Consider the following 21,443-nt stretch of genomic DNA (forward strand, 5'->3'; position numbering starts at 1 on the left):
TGAACCAAATCAGTCAATCTAGATGATTCCCAATTAGGGCGGTCCATTTTGCACACCTCTATCTCACACCGTCGAGATCTAGATGAGAGCAATGTCCATTTGTCTTGTTGGCAAAATCTAATGCCTCCATCCCTTGGACGAGTGACAATGCGCAGAGAGAGAGAGAGAGAGAGAGAGAAGGGCATCGACAGTTGCTCAAAGAAGAGGAGAGGGAGAAAGGCAAAGTCAGCTAAAGTTTGGCGAAATCAACGGCGAAATAATACTGTTAATCCGTCAATTTTGACCAAGTTATCGCTTTTAATTTGTTTATTATGATTCTTCAATTACTTTTCATGTTCAATATAATTTCTTAAACTTTTGAATTTTTAATCTAATTTCTCAACTTCCTTATAAAGTCAAATCAATCATTTAGTACGATTCAGAAGTTTTGTAAGCGAAGTTTTTTTTTAATATCTTTTCATTTCAGTAGTTTTTCTCCAAAAAAAAAATTAATAATATTACATTACTTTGTGCCTTTTTGGTTTTTATGAATATCACGATAACTCAATCAAAATCTTTATAATTGTGAAGTGTAGCTAATAATCTCTAAAATAGTAAAATTAGAATCCCATTTGAAGCTGTGTTACATTGGTATTCCTATTATGTTATTTATATATGCTTTCATATTGACATCTATAAATGATATTGATTTATCTGTAGATATATGTATTTGTATTAATCTAAATCGTGTTCTTTAATAAACAAATAAGGAACAAGATATAAGACACTGAAAATTTTATTAATTTGAAAAATGAGGAACCTTGTTCTTAAAAGTGATTGACTACGAAGTAGCGATACCATCCGGGAACCTTTGTATCATGTGAACACTTTGACACATGTCTAACATTTAGTCAACAGGTATCAAAATCAATTTTCCCGATACCCTTTGACACGTGAGTGGAATTCTAACATCTGTGTTCCGAATTATAATACGCAGTTCTAACAAGCATGTGATCAATTTTTTAAATTTTTAATAAATGAGGGGTCAAAATATAAATATGTAAAAAAATTAAGAAAAACATAATCTTTGTTGTAAAATATTGCGTTGCGAAGATATAATAGAGAAGAGATTGAGAATAGAAAGCAAGTGAACACTAGAGATAATAGAGAAAGCCAGATATTTCACTATATTGTAATCGTTGTTCTATTGTACATCAAAACTAAACTCCTATTTATAGGAGAACAAGAATGTACTTATTATTAATATCAATGTATCGAATGATACATGTACTGGATAAGGAAAATGAACATTCATTGTATAGGAAGATGTACTTAGAATATATGATACAAATGTATCATAATAAGTACATTAGATAAGATGAATATAATGAATATTCATTCATGTATTTTATAACACTTTCCCTTGAATATTCATTGTATTTATTATGAATGTGCGTCGAATGATACTGCCTCATTAAAAACCTTAGGCCGGAAAAACCCAGTGAGACAAAAACTAGACAAAAGGGAAAAAGAGTGCAGAGCATAAACTTTATAATCTCTCCCTTTTATGGATGCATTAATTGTCTCATTAAAAACTTTAAGTCGGAAAAACCCTGTGGGAAAAAATTGGACAAAAAGAAAAAAGAGTGTAATGCATATATAGCCACTGCAGCGGCTAATCAATCTTGCATCTTGTGAACTTGCCGCATATCAATGCTGCAATGCATAGTTCATAATATCTCCCCCTCAATTGAGCCATGTAACCACTGCTGGGGCTAATCAATCTTGCATCTTGTGAACTCGCCACATACCAATGCCATATACTAATTTCTCAAAACTTGATGTTGGCAATGATTGGGTAAAAAGATCTGCAAGATTATTTATAGATAGAATCTTTTTAACATCAATTTGTCGACTTTCTTGAAGTTCATGAGTATAAAAAAATTTCGGCAAGATATGCTTGGTCCTATCACCTTTGATATATCCTCCCCTGACTTGTGCAACACAAGCAGCATTATCTTCATAAATTATAGTGGGAGAATTTGTAACCGATATTAAGTAACAAGAATTATGAATATGTGTTATAACGGATCTTAACCAAACACACTTTCTTACAGCTTCATATAAAGCAATAATCTCAGAGTGGTTAGAAGATGTAGCTACTAGCGATTACTTCGTAGAATGCCAAGAAATAGCAGTGTCGTTATAACAAAATAAATACCCGGTTTGAGAGCGAGCCTTATGTGAATCAGATTTATACCCAGTATCAACATATCCAACTAAACCAGAGTTAGTGGAATCCTTGAAATAATATAATCCCAAATCTATGGTTCCTCGGAGATGACGGAAAATATGTTTAACTCCATTCAAATGTCTCTGAGTTGGCTCGGAACTAAAATGTCCCAATAAATTTACCGTAAAAGCAAAATCTGGTCTTATACATTGTGCCAAGTACATCAAAGCCCCAATTGCATTGAAATATGGTACTTCGGGACCAAGTATCTCTTCATCAAATTCTCTAGGACGAAATGGGTCCTTTTGGGGATCTAGAGACCTGACAACCATAGGGGTGCTCAATGGGTGAGCTTTGTCCATGTTGAAACGTTTAAGCAATCTTTCAATGTATGCTGATTGATGGACAATTATTCCATTTGCTTTATGATCAAGCTCTAGACCAAGACAAAGTTTGGTTTTACCCAAATCTTTAACTTCAAACTCCCTTTTCAAATATTCAGCAGTTTCAGCTAACTTTTCTGGAGTTCCAATTAAATTTATATCGTCGACATAAACTGCTATAATAGCAAATCCAGTTTCTAATTTCTTAATAAACACGCATGAGTAGATAGGATCATTCTTGTACATTTCCTTAATTAGGTACTCACTTAGGCGTTGATACCACATGCGACCGGATTGCTTTAACACCTACAAAGATCTTTGCAATTTTATTGAGAATAAATTGCGGGGAGTGCATGCTTCAGACATTTTGAATCCCTCGGGAATTTTCATATAAATATCATAGTCTAATGAATCATATAAATATGCCGTCACAACGTCCATAAGACGCATTTCCAATCTTTCAAAGATTGCTAGGCTAATGAGAAAACGAAATGTAATCATATCCATCACAGGTGAATATGTCTCATTATAATTAATCCTAGGTCTCTAGGAGAATCCTTGGGCAACGAGTCGGGTTTTATACCTAACAACCTCGTTTTTCTCATTTCGTTTTCAGATAAATACTCATTTATATCCAACGGGCTTTACATTATCAGGGATACGAGTTATAAGTCCAAAAACATCTCGTTTAGTTAGGAAGCTAATTCAGCTTTAATTCATTCCTCTCACTTAGGCCAATCTTGCCTTTGACGACATTCAATAATAGATTGCGGCTCACAATCATCATCCATAATTTTATGAGCAACTCAGAATGTAAAAGCATCATCAATGATGATTTCATTTCGATCCCAAATTTCATTACAATATGTAATGGAATTCTCGGTATTCCCAGAGCTAGTGTTCCTTTCATGGGTTTGCGCCTCTTCAGGGGCAATAAACTCTTTTGGAGTAAGCACAACGCCAGGCTCTTCTAGAGCGAATTCCTAATTCTTTCCCTTTTGTTTTCGAGAGATAATATCTTTTGATCCTATCGTATACCACACTTCAAGTGCGCAAGTAAACATGCAAATGTGACATTGCACGTAGATAATAAGCAAATATGGGACCATCTACCGGATGCGTCCACTAGTACCATAAAATATCGAAATGGTCCATTTTGTGGTTGTATTAGTCCACAAATATCACCATGAATTCTTTGCAAGAATAAATGAGATTCAAGATTAACCTTTGTTATAGAAGGTTTGATAATGAGATTTCCTTGTGAGCAAGCCTCACAATTATAATCTTTGGACAGCAATATCTTTATATCCTTTAAAGGGTGCCCTTTTGTATTTTGAATTATTATACCCATCATTAAAGCGCCAGGATGACCAAGGTGATCATGCCACAGTCCAAACTGATCAAGACTTACCAATCTCCAGGATGTGGTGGCGGCGTAAGTTTTAACAGCCTTAATCATGACACAATACAAACCCATAGAAGAAGCTTCTAACTTCTCATTAATGGTCTTCAGGCCCATCTTATAAGAGGAAATGCCAATATATTTCTTATATATTTCATAAACAGTCTCAATACGGTACCCGTTACGGCGTACATCTTTAAAACTGAGCAAATTCCTTTTGGATCTAATGCTTAGAAATGCATTCTCAATATGCAGGATGGTGCCATTTGGCAAAATAATTATGGCATTCCCAAAACCATCAATAATTGGAACAGAACCTGATATTGTATGGATTTGTTTCTTACGTAATGTCATACTCGAGAAAAAAAGTGTCTACTACAAAATATAGTATGTGTTGTTGCATTATCAAACAAACAAACGTCTTTTTTTTTTCTCGGTATTTTCCATTTGCATTTATATTGACAACTTCAGGTGTCAAGTATCATAAAAGTTGCATATTAATTATATAGTCGAATAAAATTTCAAAAATAAATATTATATAAAGTTCATAAGCATTTCATAACCATATTAAATAACAATAAAAAGTAATACATTTAAAGCGAAACAACATAAAATTCGAAATTCAAATTATCATCCACCACTCGATGCCTCATCAAAGTAATCAGAGGTCCTCAAAGAAATCAGAGACATCCAATGATGCATTTGTTACTTCAGGAGCAAAAGGAGTCCCACCAACGGAGATATTGTTGGCCTCAACAATGGTTATGGTTAGGATTGATTTCAATGGCATGAGATTCACCACGCTTGCCCGTATTCTTTAAAGATGCCTGGTATAGATCAACAAAATGTTTTGGCGTACAACAGTTACGTGACCAGTGCCCAGTCATGCCACGGTGATGATAAATACTTTCATTAATCATATTTTTTGGCTTCTTTTCTTTGCCATGATTCAGGTCAAAGTTTGATTTCCTAGGGCGGTTAAATTTCTTGCCATCCCTTCTAGGATTATGTTCTTGCCTGCGCTTATAGCCCTTCAAATGGCCAGTATTTTTCTCAAAGTTAGCATGTGCTTCAGGCAATGCTTTTGAGCTAGCAGGTCTAAGATCATGATTTTTTAGCAGCAATTCATTAGTTTGCTCGGCAGTAAGAAGCACAAAAATTAATTCAGAGTATGTGGCAAACTGACGCTGCCGATATTGCTGTTGCAATACAATATTTGAAGCATGGAAGGTGGAGAAAGTTTTCTCTAACAATTCCGCATCAGCGAGTTTGATACCGCATAACTCAAGCTGAGAAACGATATCAAATAAAGCAGAATTATAGTCAGACACTAATTTAAAATCTTACAGTCTAAGATTTTGCAATCATATTGTGCTTGAGGGAGGATAACAGTTTTGATATGATCATACCTATCCTTCAACCTCCTCCACAAAATATGAGGATCTCGAATAGATAAATATTGAGTTTGCAGACTCTCATGCAAATGACGGCGAATAAAAATCAGCTCATTTGCTTTATCCTTTTCATTTGAGGTTCCATCCTCTGTAATTGTATTAGCGAGACCTTGCCATTGGAGGTGCATTTCCATGTCAAGGCACCATGATAAATAATTCTTTCCACTCACTTCCAAGATGTGGAATTTGGGATTTTCAATATTTGTCATAATCCTTGCAAAAATAAATCCTTAAATTAATTAAAAGAATTTCCAAATATCCACCGCTATTTCAGGAGCAGAATAATACTTTTAGATTTGAAATTTGGCTTTGGGCAAATAAAAATAAAGAATTGATAGAAGAATATGAAGTATAAGTTGATTAATAAAAATAACGTGTTGTAAAATATTGCGTTGCGAATATATAATAGAGAAGATATTGAAAAAAGAAAGCAAGTGAACACTAGAGATAGTAGAGAAAGTCAGATATTTCACTGTATTGTAATCGTTGTTCTATTGTACATCAAAACTAAACTCCTATTATAAGAGAACAAGAATGTACTTATCATTAATATCAATGTATCGAATGATATATGTACTGAATAGGGGAGATAAACATTCATTGTATAGGGAGATGTACTTAGAATATATGATATAAATGTATCGTAATAAGTATATTAGATAAGATGAATATAATGTATATTCATTCGTGTATTTCATTCATTCATGTATTTTCTAACAATCTTCTCTTTTTTTCTCTTTTCTTATAAGTCTCACTTCCCGTGACACGCAATTCATCCTTAATGTTTATTTTTCTTTTCTCTTCCGACACGCTCGACACGTAAGTCTCGGACGTGAATTGCTATTTTTTTTTCCCTCCAAATTTTATGCATTATTAGAATATAATTGAATTTGTCAAATTGAAATAACAAATAATATTAACAAATTACGGATTAACGTTATTGGTGTAAATTCATTCTACACTCTTTTTTTATTATATATTTAGTTTTGATTTTAATTAAAATAATCATAAAAATAATAACTTATCATGTATATATAAACATATACATTTAATATACACCGTGTTTCAATGTGTCGAAATTCTTTATTTTTGGAGAATCAATGTGTCAACATGTCAGGTCGCACGTGTTGTGTTAGTATCAATACTTTCTTGAAGAATGAAAGTGTGTTTTCAGTAGTACTCCCAATAGGAAAGGCAGAGTTGCTTGATAGAGCATGCATTAAAAAAGACAGTGGAGATGTTATCGATTTCTTACAGTACATGGCAACATAGATGGTGCATTAAGCTTCGGAAACAGAAATCCTCAGCAATATTCAAGAAGAACAGAAGGCACATATATCATGATCTATGCTATAAGTGCTTCTGTTCTCAGTACTGCAATATCAAATGCACAAGAACAGAAACATACAGTACCAAGATTATTTATGCGGTTTGCTATCTCCTATATGGCGCTCGGATAAATTAGTTTTCACAAGCTGTGCTAGATACATGGTATGCATTTTCTCAACATGTTTCTCTATTCTTTCTGCATTTTGTTTAGAGGACTATTTTCAGCCAAGGTCAGAAAAGAAATAGGTCATACCATTACACGGCATCATGTCCACTTTCTGGTACTCTGAACATTCCAACGTTCGGCCTGACGTACTGAATTCCGTAGGCTTCGGCTGATCTAGAGATACCCCTTTTCTTTGCAGCATTGGATGGCTCCGTCAAACATGTCCTCGATCCTGTACTTATACTCAAAACCGGCGTCCAACAGTTTCCTTGACGATAGGCGGGGGAACCTGGGGCCTTTCAATTCCTTCAAGGACCTACAAAGATTTGAAAAGCTTTGCTTTCAGTCCAAGAACAGCAAGAATCCGTTACATCATGAAATGGGATATATCAGGACTTACTCTGGAGAGGGTATCTGAAACTCGGGTATCTTTCCGAGAGAAACTTGGACATCTCCTCGATGGTCATCGTGGCCGAGGTACAAATGTACCGCCCCTTGGTGTCGGGGTGCTCAAGAGGAAGATGTGTGCTCTGCCAAGTCGTCTACATGCACGAAAGATACTTTGAGAAGAAGAGAGTACTCATTCTTGTTCCCTGTTAAGTTTGAACGAAGTCAATCTAAGATTTGAGATTCTTTGTATCATCGAAATGAAGATAAACATATGGATGGACAGATTATAGTCCTGTCTTCCTTTGTCATATACTTGACATTGAGCAGAGAAACGTTGTCAAATTATGGAATTCTGGTATCGTTCTGGTGACCAAAACAATCAAATTGATCATGAATTTGACTGCAGTACCGAAAATGTATCATGAAAAGTTAATGTAAAATCAATAGATCATGGAGATCAATATTATATGAACCATAGTTTTTCTGTAAATTTCACATGATCAACAGTTCAGATAGACTTGACTGACCATATATATATTGATCGTATGATATTTTCTCACGTATCACATTACCTAATACCAAAGCCAGCGAAACTCGGACGGATCCAGCGAACTTGGGGCAAATGAAGGGCCCGTGGACAAACGTGGGAACCACCGTCACCACTTCCAGTCCGTGCTGCTCTCCAAACTCAAGAACCGCCTTCTCAGTCAATGTCTTTGAGATTGCGTAGGAAGATCCAAACCTCCCCATTTCTCGGATGGACTCAACATCGCTCCAGGAGTCCTCATCCAATATATAGGCCCCAGAGTTATTATATTCAATTGCAGCCGCACTCGAAGTGTACACGACCCGCTTCACTGTCTTGGAGTTCAGGCAGGCCCTCAGGATGCCCAATGCTCCATCGATGGATCTTTTGGTGACGACTGGCTCTGGCTCTCTGTCCTCGAAGTCCACCGGGGTGGCAACGTGGAAGACTCCGACACAGCCCTTGATGGCTGGGCTGAAACTCTCGGGGTCACTGAGGTCAGCGGTGAGGATTTGAAGCCTTTCTGATGCTCCTGGTAGATTTTTCAAGAAGCTCGTGTCCCTTTTGCCATCTGACCGGAACAAATCGGTCAATCGCTTTGCGAATAAAAGCTCAAACATCGAATGGGAAACTGATGTGTGAGGTTAACTGGAGATAGCAGCCCAAAATAAATTAACCAACATGACTCATTCAGGAAACACTCTGAATTACAGCATTAAACTTAGAAACGAGAACTGCAAGAAAAGCTGATTCAAGAGAGAATGAGCGAATTCATATGTAGAACAAGAGCAAGAGATCATCATTAACCGATTCAGCTGCCCCTAATTCAAGACATCCTTAGTTCATCTTATGCCTTCTCATGCTTGAAAGGCGGCAAAAAAGGGTTGCTTTTCTTATGGTTCCAAGCCCAATGACAATTCCGATCAGAATTGAACCTCAAACGCCCGAACCTGACAAAATACATAGAAATTTCTCCATCTGTCGACACCCCAACTTTCTGCATAACATTTCACATGAACAACCGTTCGAAACACATGAGCAGTCAAACACTTAATCTATACGATCAATCTTCGATCAGAAAGCTAACCATAGTATTGCCAATAAATTTACAGGCACAGACAGATCAGATCACGTTGGACCGTCGTGTTGACATATACAGTACAAAACATCAATCTGAGACTATACACTTGATCAGAACTCATGGCAAGAACGAATCTCCATGTTCAAGCAGGAAGAAAGAAGAAGGGAGACTTACCCGGGTCGGGTCTGACGGTGGTCCGGACGGAGTAACCATGTTCAAGGAGCCTCATGATGAGCCATGAAGCTATGAAGCCAGTACCGCCTGTCACGCACACCGTGCCTCTGTTGCCCTCCATGGCTTGGAGAAGTGAGACGCTTCAATTTTCAGGAAGCATCCAACTTTTTTGAGTGACCTCGATGTTTTGGCCAGCAGAGCGGGTGCGCTTCTCCATTTAAAAGCGGATGCAACGCCGTCACTTTGATTTTTTTTTTTTTTTTACGTCACTTTGATTTTCATTTTTAAAAGGGGCCAAAAAAATAAAAATGAGTGGTAACAGATACATCTTCCCCGCTGAAAGTCATCTTTCAATTTGAATAATAATCACTCAATCTACATTTCAATCATCCATCGTGGGACACAATCCTAGACAACCAATGGGTCGATGGGCAGTCAGAATCATAAACACTCAATCTACATTTCAATGTCCATCGTGGACTTAGACACCAATGGTTATAAATGCCTATGACATAAGTTGGCTTGAGATTTTATTTTATTTTTGTGTGATCCAAAGATCATCCTTTAGAGATTACAGACCTGGGGTGCTACTCACCATAAGCCGCTATTTAGACGTAAACCCTCGGAGAAAGCCCTTGGACCCCACTTAAGTGGCGAACATCCGGAGGTTCGAAACGGGAGTAAACCCAACCATCACATGCTACCTATGGGTCAAGTTGGCTTGAGACTCATACACGATAAAACTCTAATTTATGACTTAATTAAAGACAAGATACCCAATTGCTACTAGACTACCACATTTGGTGGTGCAACGACTTGACATATGTTGGATAATATTATATATATATATATATATATATATATATATATATATATATTATTTTAACATCTTAAATTCTTCCGGAAAAAAAATACTTGTTTAAATGGTATTAGAGCACAAGTGACGAGGTCAAATGCCTAGACTCCCTCCCATGTTTTGTATGTTTATCTGTCGTTGATTTTCGTATAATGTGATTATGCACCTATCTCGTTATTTCAAATGTAAGTCTTGATTCACACACAAGAGAGGGTGTTAAATAATATGGTGTATCAATATAGTTGGCAACCATCTAAACAACTTAAAAATGGAAAAAAATAATTTGTGTCACTATCTATAGATTCTTTTTATTTCATAAAATTCAATGAATTCGTCATTTGATTCAAGTTTTTCACTCTATCACCAATCAATAGTTGGAAGGTAGTGTTGCAACATGGCCAGTGATTATTTCTTTTTTTATAGAATGTCGGGATCATAACAAATACACAAAAAGATCTTAATAATTGTTTGTGAAAATCAATTTGTTAATCAACGATAGACAAAATAATTATCCTGACATATTAAAATGCTTTAATGATATAGAGTTGTGGGCATCAAGATGCCGTGGCATTATACTATACTAGTAATGCCATTCATTTTGTGGAATATGTTCACCCAATTAAGCGATATAATTGTTTGCCTCAAATAAGAGAATAATGAACTTGTTACCAAGACAATTTGAACTTCTCTCTCTACATATTTTATAACCCTCAGAAATTCTCATTCGAATCAAAGAAACCATGAACACACGCTAGCAAAATCATTCATGGTTTGACAAAGAGATTTGTACGATTCCATCATGATCGCGTCCCGAAAGAGGACGACCCTCGTCGTGCCTTTCGATGTTGGAGGTGGATGGTTTCGAATGCTAGCGGTGGGGTTGGCGCTCGGTCTCAATCCAACGAAGAGGACCTTCCACGGCGAGAAACCCTACTTTTCATCTCCTTTGAACTTGCTATCCGGACCAGTGCCTAACCGGTGTCGATCGTTTACACGATCTTTATCCTCACCCAGCTGTGCTTGGAGGGGCACGCCTAGTTAGGTTAATCAGTTCATGTTGACTCTCTTTCCTGTGATGAGACAAAGTTACTTTTCCTTTTGTCTTTCTCGTGCTCTCGTCCTTTCCTTTCCCCGCTATGGCCGTTCGATCTGCACGCTGGTTCGCTTTCTCTGAAGATGTGGGTGATTCTACACTGACCCAGCAGCTGCATTAGGCCCCTGCGGTAGCGCCATTAGCAGTTGGACGTCCCTATTAGAAAAAGACTCGCATAGCATCTGTTTCCACTTCCAGTAATTGCACTCCCTTATCTGCACTATGTTCCTTGATCATCACGCAATACGCTTCCATCTCCCAGGTGCACCTATCGCTCCTACGACTGCACCATCAGTATTGAGCTTGTGCCAGCCTCGTGGAGGTCCCCAATGATGAACAGCTCTATTCCTAGTCTTCCCAACCCAGACGCATCACCACATGTCTTCCGAGACGCATTGTGTCCGACATTAGCACCGATCCAGTCCTCAGGCTAAGATCATAGATCATAACTATGGTGAAGGGAGAAGGAGCATCAATGTCAGCCCAACATTCATTGAGGACATAGTGCTAACATTCAAATCTCTTCTCGCCAGAGTGGATCTCGTGGCAATGCTGTACGTGACATCAACCAAATGAAAAATCGAGTGCGAGGAACAGTATCCACTTTCCATGCGCAGCTCCAGTCTTCTTCCGGCTTTCTCCAAGCGTCCAAACCTTCAGCCAAATGATAAGCATCGTTCATAGTAAAGCGCCAGTCCCTAAAGAAACTCCAACCGAACTCAGAGTGTCCCTTGCCCCTCTTCCGATCTGGACTGCCTTATCATATTCATAATCCTGTTAGGAAGGGATAAGAGAGTCTGGAAAAGTCCCAAACTCCCGTGGAAATTGAAAAAGTCCTTCACTTTCAACTCCAAATCACTAACACGTCGACGCCCAATTACTAGATCCCCTAATGGACCAGATCCTGGTCAGTTGTCAAGTACGCTTTCCAACTAGTGAGCTTACTCCGAGCCTTCTCAATGATGAACCTGAAACGACAAGCACTAACACGATCTGTATGGAAAATAAATCCCGAGTAGCAACACCAAGACAACCCAAGGCATCTGCGGAGATCGTCATAAGCAGCAATAGCAATAATACCAGAGAGTTAAATCACAATCATCCTTTCATATGTCCCGAAAAGAAGACTTCGGATTTACTGAAAATTTGACCTTTTCCCAGAATCCTCACAGAAAGACTTGACGGGGTCTACTACCAATTGACAACCAGCCTCAGTAGCCTCACCAAATGGAAAACATTCCGCCAGTAAGAAAAATGCGAGAAAGCCAAGGCGCTCTCTCAAGGCCTTCATTGCGCCATTGCGACATTCTTCTGCAAATAAATAGCCAGGTATTTCCATACAACGGATAAACAGGTAAAGGGTGAATGAGATCGCCTTGCTTTAATCCTACACGGCGAGAAGGGATAGAGCATCCCACCGTTCATAAATGATAGTGGTAGAAGCAGTAGTGATGCAAATCCACCTGTAATTCGAGATCGATTTAACAGCAAAGGAACCGGTCCTTCGCTCCGTATGTTGCATCATAGAACATCATCATGCGTTCACCTCCCTCGGGGATGAAGCTAGCCCAGCAAGGACTAATGAGATCATCAAGAAAAAGGCCTTAAATGCCTGATAAATGAGCAAAGCGTTCCTAATTTTCCAGTTCTTCCTTTTATGAAGGCAAAACATAAATTTTATATTTTGGATCCTCTTTTCCTTCTTTTTTTGTGTAGCATGGCCCAAAGGGTGGCATGTAACAAATGAAATGAACGAACTTTTTGGATTGAAGTTCAGTGAGGTCAAACAAAATAATTTGGGAGTCATATTAGCTACTTAACTTCTTTTAGCATGACCTAAGATTATAAACATCTCTATTAAATTTGTGCAATTTATGTAGTCTGAAATAAACAAGGAGAAAAATTCTTCTCGCCCCATTTTTTTTGTCTATCCACTACCCGAATATGGCAGCTTACCCATTGCCCCATGCTTCCTCCACGACCCCCAAGACCATCTCGACAGCTACCGTTTCCGATAGCTACCTCGGCCTCGATAAAATATTCGACGGTTCCATAGCGTTTACATCAACTGCTGGTCATGTTGCGAGTATTTTTACTCACGTCCGCTTATAAATTGACACGTGTTTGTTGATGTGGAATGGGAAAAGACAATTAAAATATGTTTCTACTTCCACCGACCATGAAACCCGGACGAGCCGCCTCGCGTTTGTTTTTTTCTTTTCGCCTTTTGAGGTCATGGATGAGCAAGGCATGTGGCCATGATTGGCAGCGTCACCGGCCAGCCATGATAGCAGCAACACCAATATGGACGAGCAAGGCTAGAGAGTAATGCTCATGCTCGACCATTTCGTTTTGGCCAGATTCGGTCGGCTCTGTCTTCCTGGACCTTGGACAAGTCGCCATCGCCAAGGTCGCGGATCTGGACCACTAATTGTTGGAAATTGGTCCATCCTTCTACCTTGGTTGGGAAGTTTCACGTGGGGAACCGAGCCAAGATGAAGAAGGGCGAAGTTCCTCCTTCTCCATGGAAAGATGGAGCTCTTAATGGGCCTTTGAGATCACTAGCCCTTCTAGTTGGATGGCACCATCCCGTCGCACCATTTTAACGTCCATCCTACCCGCGCTGAATTCCTCCTCCTTCCTAACGGGAGATCACTAGCTCGAGTTGGTGATCAGCCTGAGCCACTCAGCCCCCGCCGTGTTGCTTGTCCAGATATGTCTTCGCCCATGGCCGCAAACCTTGCTCAGCATAGCTCGCGAGGCGGCTCATCCACAAATTGCAGCTTGTCCATGGCTACGAACCCTTGATGACGAACTCGGAATTCCAGTGGCCGTGATCAGTAAACAAGCGCAAGCCTGGATGGCCGGATAGCTCTATGGATGGAGGAGGAAGAGAGGAGTCAACGTCCACATGTCAACCTAAAATCGGACCCGTCAGCAGCTAATGTGGCGCTACGAAATCACTTCTTAGTTTCTCCACCTTTGTCCAACATGCGATAGATCTCTCTCTATGCATGCGCGGGCCAGAGTGCACAGAGGCTTGATTACCATTGACAGTCCTTGTCCATGATCAAGACTCCTTCAAATCTCTGCATCAGGCAGGCTTGGAGGGCGACCCAAAATTTACATAGACGCCTCCACGGCAAGAGGGTTCTCATAGGGTGATCAGTTTCCAGTAAGCTCCAATTTCCTAAAAAAGGACCGAACCAGGAACCAGACTGAGAATCGGACCACACCATCCGATCCGATGAAATCACTTACTTATTTTTTCCTATTAGTTAGAACCGGATCAAGATAATATTTAGTTTACATTTTATTAATTTTTTAAGAAATAATATAACAAAAAAGTATAATTAATTAGTCATGTTTGGTTTGATCCAGTTTCCCCTTGGAATTAGAAACCAAACCACCACTCCTAGAAATTGAACCAAATCAGTCAATCTAGATGATTCCCAATTAGGGCGGTCCATTTTGCACACTTCTATCTCACACCGTCAAGATCTAGATGAGAGCAATGTCCACATGTCTTGTTGGCAAAATCTAATGCCGCCATCCCTTGGACAGTGACAATGCGCAGAGAGAGAGAGAGACTGTTGCGTGAAGAGAGAGAAGGGCATGACAGTTGCTCAAAGAAGAGGAGAGGGAGAAAGGCAAAATCAGCTAAAGTTTGGCGAAATCAGCGGCGAAATAATACTGTTAATCCGTCAACTTTGACCAAGTTATCGCTTTTAATTTGTTTATTATGATTCTTCAATTATTTTCATGTTCAATATAATTTTTAAACTTTTGAATTTTTAATCTAATTTCTCAATTTCCTTATAAAGTCAAATCAATCATTTAATACAATTCACAAGTTTTCGTAATCGAACTTTTATTAATATCTTTTCATTTCAATAGCTTTTTTTCCAAAAAAAAAAAAAAAAAATTAATAATGTTATATTACTTTGTGCCTTTTTGCTTTTTATGAATATTATGATAACTCAATCAAAATCTTTATAATTGTAAAGTGTAGCTAATAATCTCTAAAATAGTAAAATTAGAATCCCATTTGAAGCTGTGTTACAATGGTATTCCTATTATGTTATTTATAAATGCTTTCATACTGACATCTATAAATGATATTGATTTATCCATAGATATATGTATTTGTATTAATCTAAATCGTGTTCTTTATTAAACAAATAAGGAACAAGATATATGACATTGAAAATTTTATTAATTTGAAAAATGAGGAACCTTGTTCTTGAAAGTGATTGACTCACAGTAGCGATACCATCCGGGAACCTTTGTATCATGTGGACACTTTGACACATGTCTAACATTAGTCCAGCAGGTATCAAAATCAATTTTCCCGATACTCTTTGACACGTGAGAGTGGAATTTTTAACATATGTGTTCCGAATTATAATACACAGTTCTAACAAGCATGTGATCAATTTTTTTTTAAATTTTTAATAAATGAGGATCAAAAATATAAATATGTAGAAGAAATTTTTTATAAAAAAAAAAAAAAAAAGAGGAAAAAAAGAAAAACATAATCTTCTCTTTTTTTCTCTTTTTTTATAAGTCTGACTTCCCGTGACACACAATTCATCCTTAATGTTTATTTTTTCTTTTCTCTTCCAACACACTCGACACGCAAGTCCGGACGTCCCTCCAAATTTTATGCATTATTAGAATATAATTGAATTTGTCAAATTGAAATAACAAATTATATTAACAAATTACGGATTAACGTTATTGGTGAAAATTCATTCTAAACTCTTTTTTTATTATATATTTAGTTTTGAATTTAATTAAAATAATCATAAAAATAATAATTTATCATGTATATATAAACATATACAATTAATATACACCGTGTTTCAATGTGTCGAATTCTTTATTTTTGGAGCATTAATGTGTGTCAGGTCGCATGTGGTATGTTAGTATCAATACTTTCTTGAAGAGTGAAAGTGTGTTTTCAATAGTACTCCCAATAGGAAAGGCAGAGTTGCTTGATAGAGCATGGATTAAAAAAGACAGTGGAGATGTTATCGATTTCTTACAGTACATGGCAACATAGATGGTGCATTAAGCTTCGGAAACAGAAATCCTCAACAATATTCACGAAGAACAAAACGCACGTATATCATCATCTATGCTATAAGTGCTTCTGTTCTCAGTACTGCGATATCAAATGTACAAGAACAGAAACATACAGTACCAAGATTATTTATGCGGTTTGCTATCTCCTATATGGCGCTCGGATAAATTAGTTTTCACAAGCTGTGCTAGATACATGGTACGAATTTTCTCACCATGTTTCTCTATTCTTTCTGCATTTTGTTTAGAGGACTATTTTCAGCCAAGGTCAGAAAAGAAATAGGTCATACCATTATACGGCATCATGTCCACTTTCTGCTACTCTGAACATTCGTACGTTCGGCCTGATGTACTAAATTCCGTAGGCTTCGGTTGATCTAGAGATACCCCTTTTCTTTGGCATTGGATGGCTCCGTCGAACATGTCCTCGATCCTGTACTTATACTCAAAACCGGCGTCAACAGTTTCCTTGACGATAGGCGGGGGAACTCTGGGGCCTTCAATTCCTTCAAGGACCTACAAAGATTTGAAAAGCTTTGCTTTCAGTCCAAGAACAGCAATAATCTGTTACATCATGAAATGGGATATATCAGGACTTACTCTGGAGAGGGAATGGAAACCTGGGTATCTTTCGAGAGAAACTTGGACATCTCCTCGATGGTCATCGTGGCCGAGGTACAAATGTACCGCCCCTTGGTGTCGGGGGTGCTCAAAGAGGAAGATGTGTGCTCTCACCAAGTCATCTACATGCACGAAAGCTACTTCGAGAAGAAGAGAGTACTCATTCTTGTTCCCTGTTAAGTTTGAACGCAGTCAATCTAAGATTTAAGATTCTTTGTATCATCGAAATGAAGATAAACATATGGATGGACAGATCATAGTCTTGTTTTTCTTTGTCATATACTTGACATTGAGCAGAGAAACGTTGTCAAATTATGGAATTCCGGTATCGTTCTGGTGACCAAAACAATCCAATTGATCATGAATTTGACTGCAGTACCAAAAATGCATCACGAAAAGTTATTGTAAAATCAATAGATCATGGAGATCAATATTATATGAACCATAGTTTCTCTGTAGATTTCACATGATCAACGGTTCAGATAGACTTGACTGACCCTATTTATATTGATCATATGATATTTTCTCATGTATCACATTACCTAATACCAAAGCCAGCGAAGTTCGGACGGATCCAGCGAACTTGGGGCAAATGAAGGGCCCGTGGACAAACGTGGGAACCACCGTCACCACTTCCAGTCCATGCTGCTCTCCGAACTCAAGAACCGCCTTCTCAGTCAACGTCTTTGAGATTGCGTAGGAAGATCCAAACCTCGTCATATCTCGGATGGACTCAACATCGCTCCAGGAGTCCTCATCCAATATATCGGCCCCAGAGTTGTCAAATTGAATTGCAGCCGCACTCGGGAAGTGTACACAACCCGCTTCACCGTCTTGGAGTTCAGGCAGGCCCTCCAGGATGCCCAACGCTCCATCGATGGATCTTTGGTGACGACTGGCTCTGGCTCTCTGTCCTCGAAGTCCACCGGGGTGGCAACATGGAAGACTCCGACACAGCCCTCGATGGCTGGGCTGAAACTGTCTGGTCACTGGGGTCAGCAGTTAGGATTTGGAGCTTTCTGATGCTCCTGGTAGATTTTTCAAGAAGCTCGTGTCCCTTTTGCCATCTGAGCGGAACAAATTGGTCAATCGCCTTGCGAATAAAGCTCAAACATCTAATTGAAACTGATGTGTGAGGTTAACTGGAGATAGCAGTCCAAAATAAATTAACCAACATGCTCATTCAGGAAACACTCTGGATCAGCATTAAAACTTAGCAAGGAGAACTGCAAGAAAAGCCGATTCAAGACAGAATGAGCGAATTCATATGCAGAACAAGAGCAAGAGATCATCATTAACCGATTCAGCTGCTTTAATTCAAGACATCCTTAGTTCATCTTATGCTCTCATGCTTGAAAGGCGGCGAAAAAGGGTTGCTTTTCTTATGGTTCCATGCCCAATGACAATTCCGATCAGAATCCAGACCTCAAACGCCCGAATCCCACAAAATACATAGAAATTTCTCCATCTGTCGACACCCCAACTTTCTGCATAAACATTTCACATGCACGGACCGTTCGAAACACATGAGTAGTCCCATACATAATCATGATCAATCTTCGATCAAAGCTAACCTTAGTATTGCCGATAAATTTACAGGCACAGACAGATCAGATCACGTTGGACCGTCGTGTTGACATATACAGTACAAAACATCGATCTCAGACTATACACTTGTGAGAACTCATAGCCAAGAACGATCACTATGTTCAAGCAGGAAGAAGAAGAAGGAGACTTACCCGGGTCCGTCTGACGGGTAGGTCGGACGGAGTAACCATGTTCAAAGGCCTCATGATGAACGCTGAAGCTATGAAGCCAGTACCGCCTGTCACGCACACCGTGCCTCTGTTGCCCTCCATGGCTTGCTGATGAGACGCTGAATTTTCAGGAAGCGTCCAACTTTTTGAGTGACCTCGATGTTTTGGCCAGCAGAACGGGTGCGCTTCTCCATAAAAGCGGATGCAACGCTGCTTACGTCACTTTGATTTTTATTTTTTGGGTAAAAGGTAATAAACGTCACTTTGATTTTCATTTTCAAAAGGAGCCAAAAAAATAAATGAGTGGTAACGGATACATCTTCCCCGAAAGTCATCTTTCGATTTGAATCCTCAAGCCTCAATCTACATTTCAATCATCATCAGTGGACTTAGTCCTACACCAATGTGTTATAGACAAGTCTCTCGACATTAAATGCCTAACTTCAAAGGGGGCCAAAAAAAATAAATGGTGGTGCTAGATACCTTCCCCCGAAAGTCATCTTTCAATTCGAATCATAAACACTCAATCTACATTTCAATCATCCATCGTGGACTTAGTCCTACACCAATGTGTTCTTAGACAAGTGTCTCTCAACATTAAATGCCTAACACAAGTTGGCTTGAGATTTTATTTTATTTTTTGTAACCGAGGGATGTCAGAGATCATAATTTAGAGAATTACACGACCCTCTGGTTCTACTCACCACAAGCGCTATTTGAGACGTAAACCTCGGCTGGCCGGTAAGCCACCCTTGGACCCCACTTAAGTCGCGAACATCCGGAGGTTCGGAACTCGTTCCTCAACAATGAGATAGTAAAAGCCCAACCATCACGGCTACCTATGGGTGGGTCAAGTTAGCTTGAGATTCATACCCAATAAAACTCTAATTTATGACTTAATTAAAGATAAGATACCCATTTGCTACTAGACTACCACATTCAGTGGTGCAACGACTTGACATATGTTGGATAATATATATTTTCTTATTTTAACATCTTAATTTTTTTGGAAAAAATACTTGTTTAATATGGTATTTGAGCACAAGTGACGAGGTTGAATGCTTGGACTCCTCCCATGTTTTGTATGGTTATCCGTCCTCAATTTTTCATTTGATGTGATTATGCACCTATCTACATTATTTCAAATGTAAGTCTTGATTCATACACAAGAGAGGGTGTTAAATAATATGGTGTATCTATAATGTTGGCAACCATCTAAACAGCTTAAAAATGGTTTGTGTCACTATCTATAGATCTTTTGATTTCATAAAATTCAATGAATTGGTTATTTCATTCAAGTTTTTCACTCTCACCAATCAATAGTTGGACGGAAGCCTTGCAACATGGCCAGCTATTATTTCTTTTCTACGGAGTGTCGGATCATAACAAATACACAAAAGATCTTAACAATTGTTGTGAAAATCAATTTGCCATCAACGGTAGACTAAATAATTACTCGACGTATTAAAATCTTTAATGATATAGAGTTGTGTATCAAGATGCCGTGGCATTATACTATACCAGTAATGCCATTCATTTTGTGGAATATGTTCACCCAATTAAGCGATATAATAGCCATTAGCTCAAATAAGAGAATATCCTCACGAACTTGTTGTCAAGGCAATATGAACTTCTCTCTCTACATATTTTTATAACCCTCAGAAATTCTCATTTGGATCAAAGAACCATGAACACACGCTGGCAAAATCATTCATGGTTTTGACGAAGAGATTTGTACGATTCCATCATTATCGCGTCCCAAAGAGGACGACCCCTCGTCGTGCCTTTCGATGTTAGTGGAGGTTTCCACAATTCTCTGTCATGGTCCTGCTCGAATGCTGGCGGGGGTTGGCGCTCGGTCTCAATCCAACGAAGAGGACCATCCATGGCGAGAAACCCTACTTTTTCATCTCCTTTGAACTCGCTATCCGGACCAGTGCATGACCGGTGTCGATCGTTACACGATCTTTATCCTCACCCAGCTGTGCTTGGAGGGAGCACGCCTAGTTAGGTTAATCAGTGCGTGTTGACTCTCTTTCCTGCGACGAGACAAAGCAACTTTTCCCTTTTGTCTCTCTCGTGCTCTCGTCCTTCCCTTTCCCCCAATATGGCCGTTCGATCACGCTGGTTCGCTTTCTCTGAAGATGTGGGTGATTCTACACCGACCCAGCAGCTGCATTAGGCCTCTGTGGCAGCGCCATTAGCATTTGGACGTCGACAGTTGCTCAAAGAAAGGAGAGGGAGAAAGGCAAAAAGTCAGCTAAAGTTTGGCGAAACCAGCGGCGAAATAATACTGTTAATCATCAATTTTGACCAAGTTATCGCTTTTAATTTGTTTATCATGATTCTTCAATTATTTTCATGTTCAATATAATTTCTTAAACTTTTGAATTTTTAATCTAATTTCTCAATTTCTTATAAAGTCAAATCAATCATTTAGTACAGATTCAGAAGTTTTCATAAGCGATCTTTTCTAATATCTTTTCATTTCAATAGTTTTCTCAAAAAAAAATTAATAATGTTATATTACTTTGTGCCTTTCTGGTTTTTATGAATATCACGATAACTCAATCAAAATCTTTATAACTGTAAAAAGTGTAGCTAATAACCTCTAAAATAGTAAAATTAGAATCCCATTTGAAGCTGTGTTACATTGGTATTCCTATTATGTTATTTATATATGCTTTCATATTGAATCTATAAATGATATTGATTTATCTGTAGATATATGTATTTGTATTAATCTAAATCATGTTCTTTATTAAACAAATAAGGAACAAGATATAAGACACTGAAAATTTTATTAATTTGAAAAATGAGGAACCTTGTTCTTGAAAGTGATTGACTCTGATAGCGATACCATCCGGGAACTTTTGTATCATGTGGACACTTTGACACATGTCTAACATTGGTC

The 21,443-nt window shown here is 38.4% G+C and overlaps 2 pseudogenes; both read right to left on the reverse strand.

Moving 5' to 3' along the window:
- Window positions 1–6,708: 6,708 nt before the first annotated feature.
- On the reverse strand, window positions 6,709–9,325 carry LOC120293382 (annotated as a pseudogene).
- A 7,144-nt stretch (window positions 9,326–16,469) lies between these two features.
- LOC120293675 lies at window positions 16,470–18,631 on the reverse strand (annotated as a pseudogene).
- Between the last annotated feature and the right edge of the window lie 2,812 nt (window positions 18,632–21,443).

This window comes from Eucalyptus grandis, chromosome 5 (genome assembly GCF_016545825.1).
Source record: "Eucalyptus grandis isolate ANBG69807.140 chromosome 5, ASM1654582v1, whole genome shotgun sequence".
Lineage (NCBI taxonomy): Eukaryota > Viridiplantae > Streptophyta > Magnoliopsida > Myrtales > Myrtaceae > Eucalyptus > Eucalyptus grandis.